Here is a 2,736-nt window from a genome sequence, read left to right as displayed (position 1 = left end):
ATCAATACCATATCGTAGATATAAAGTAGTCGAAAAGTTTTATATTAATTTATAACTAGTGAAGAAGCCGGGCTTCGCCCCTGTTCGGTTTTTTTTTCTCGAGGCTTACTGAAAAAATATTACATTCTTTCAACAAAAGACTTCAACCAACCGTTTCCATGATACCCGATACTTCCACGATTTATAAGATTCTATCTACTCTTTCACATATACAATAAAAATGAAGCTATTTTCTAATTTATAGTTGACTAAGCTCTTAAGGCCTCACACAATTTGGAAGTGAAAGATGTCGTTCATACAAATTTACCAGTAATTAAGATTGTTATTTTATATTAGAGTTATAGGAAAATGTAATCAAATACATAACCTGGAGTTGCTACAAATCGGTTATTTTGTATCTAACATGCAAGAAAATATTAGAATAAAATTAGTCAAACCCGAAAAAACTATTTTTTTGTACAAATGTTTACTTCGTCCTACACAAATAAAAATCACATTAATAAATAATATTCAAATCTACCACAAAAGGGTATTGTTTATATCTTTTTACAGATACAAAACCTTGAAGTAGTTTGGGTTTTTGGGTGAATTTTCAGTAATAGTATCCCACACATCTTTAAACATTTTGTTTTTTTTCTCCAATGACTGATTGCATCTGGAAAAGTTACCCCTCCCTGTAATTTCGCCAATTAGTCTTCCACATCCTTAACCTAATACAAGTATTATAAGTATTAAAATCAAAATTCATGCGTAAAGTTTATCAGATAAGCAATAAAAAACAATGAGTTAGCACTAACATAGTTACCTGCACATGAAGATGCAGGTACAGCAGCTCATACATCTTGGATAATGAAGTCACCAAGATATACAATTTTTCTCTTTCCTTTTTTCAAGATGCGTCACTTTTGGCAAAATGAGCAAATGGTTGTTTTTGTTGCAGTAAAAACTCCAATCTCCCCTTTCTTTTGTTATACTGTCATAGTTCAATAACAGTAAGCAAGCCACATTAGGCGATATCAATGAACAAAAAAACACACACACACACACACACAAAACAATTTGCCGGTATGTTTTCCTGGATGACGCATCAACTCAACTTCGACTGAAAAAATCATCGTAATTCGGCTTAATCATGTTCATTTCCAAAAGCATGTCCCTATTCTGATGGAAATTTTGGACAACAAAAAAGAAGTAGGGGTATGCTAGTCTTTTAGAAAAAAGGGAATTGAATGAAAAATGTACCTTGCATCCGAACCAACAACAACAAAATCGTTGCTCAAATGTTCTAATTTTAGCAACTTATTTAAGATTATAATGACGTAATTGTATAAAGGTTAAGATTTAGATTTTGAATCTTAAGTTAACGATTACTCTCAAATTCCAATATTACCCTTCGCTTTGCAATCTCCTTTTTCTCGATCATCTTTTTCTCTAATTGATTGAGTTCCTTGTAAGAAATGAATTTAAAAAAAATAGGAAAAAAATGAAATTAAAATTAGAGGAATCACTATTACCTTTGCAAGCATTTCACTTATTCGTTGTCTCTTTCTTTTCCTCCAAAGTTTGTTTCTTTCATGCTTATGTACAGACCTCTCCTCCCATGCTGTCTCCTAATAATGCAGATAGAGATAGATTAAATGCAAGATCCTAGAATATAAAATATTTACAAATCTTAAAGAAATAATTAAAGAACATTTTGAAATTATGATAATCCAAATGAAATATAATAAAGTAATGAATGAGGTAAAGTGGAATGAATACCTTAATTGGCTTTGGCATTTCATCGAACGCCTTATAGGCATGTATCTCATAGGGTTCAACTTTATAAGCAGTTCAATCCACAACCAGCAAGTAAGAGAAATCAAATCAACTTCCAAATTTCATATCCTGCAATAACACTTCAAGAACCCATTGTTAATTCCAAATAATCAAAAGTCCGTTCGAGTTAAACATTCTATGTAGGAATGGATTGTGAAAAAGGAAAATCTAATCTGACTATATGGGGAAAATGATTCCAATTTTGACATTTGAAAACGACACTTAAGGTTTTATTCAGTTGACAAATTCATAAATGGAGTATGGAAGTGTGTGTTTGAAATAGATTAAGGAATAGGGGAGAGAGACGGTTACTTTTGACCGGAGTCGACAAAACGGGAAGAGAGCAGTAGAGATCGGAGCACCAAAAGAGCACTCAGGAATATCGTCGAAGGTGGTTGGACGGCTACCTGATTTCGTACGCCGGAGTGAGCAGAGAGATGGGACAGACTGTGGCTTCATGAATCACATTTGCGAGAGAGAGAGAGAGAGAGAGAGAGAGGGAGATGATAAATAGAGCGGACAGATGAGAGAAACCGCCAGAGGTAGTATCGGTGGCTTCGTGTTTTGCTGAGAGAGGTAGTGAAATGATGGAGGAAGCTGGAAGTGTGCGTGTGTGTTTATCTTGGACTCGATTGACGGTGTAATTGGGTGTGGGAGGCAGCGTCATGATGAGGAAGAATGGAGGCACAACACGTATCGTCCAACCCGTCGAAGCCACTGATCAACAGAGGAAAAGACACGTGTGTTGGTTATGCCGTCAATAGTAAACAGTAGGTAAAGATAAAAAAAAGATTAAAAAAAAGGACCCCATTGAAAAAAAAATCCATCAATAACAGCATAGAACTGTTCAAAGAGGAACTCTAAATTAGTATATTATATAATATAATTATTAACAAATAAAAGAATTCCAAGTTAATA

The 2,736-nt window shown here is 34.1% G+C and overlaps 1 long non-coding RNA gene across 2 annotated transcripts; it reads right to left on the bottom strand.

Annotated features, from left to right (window-relative positions):
* Positions 1 to 444: 444 nt before the first annotated feature.
* Positions 445 to 2,531, bottom strand: LOC145169141 (uncharacterized). Of its 2 annotated transcripts, none has more exons than XR_013742329.1 (5): positions 2,131 to 2,531; positions 1,762 to 1,898; positions 1,515 to 1,610; positions 806 to 973; positions 445 to 710 (listed from the first exon to the last, which is right to left on the bottom strand). It is a non-coding gene; the product is annotated as an uncharacterized LOC145169141 (long non-coding RNA). The 2 variants fall into 2 exon arrangements; XR_013742328.1 differs by having other exon boundaries at positions 1,762 to 1,887.
* Between the last annotated feature and the right edge of the window lie 205 nt (positions 2,532 to 2,736).

Source organism: Lactuca virosa, chromosome 4 (genome assembly GCF_052849685.1).
Source record: "Lactuca virosa cultivar CGN04683 chromosome 4, Lactuca_virosa_CGN04683_v6, whole genome shotgun sequence".
Lineage (NCBI taxonomy): Eukaryota > Viridiplantae > Streptophyta > Magnoliopsida > Asterales > Asteraceae > Lactuca > Lactuca virosa.
Note: the sequence above shows the minus strand (reverse complement) of the source record. Positions and strands in the feature narration are given on the sequence as shown.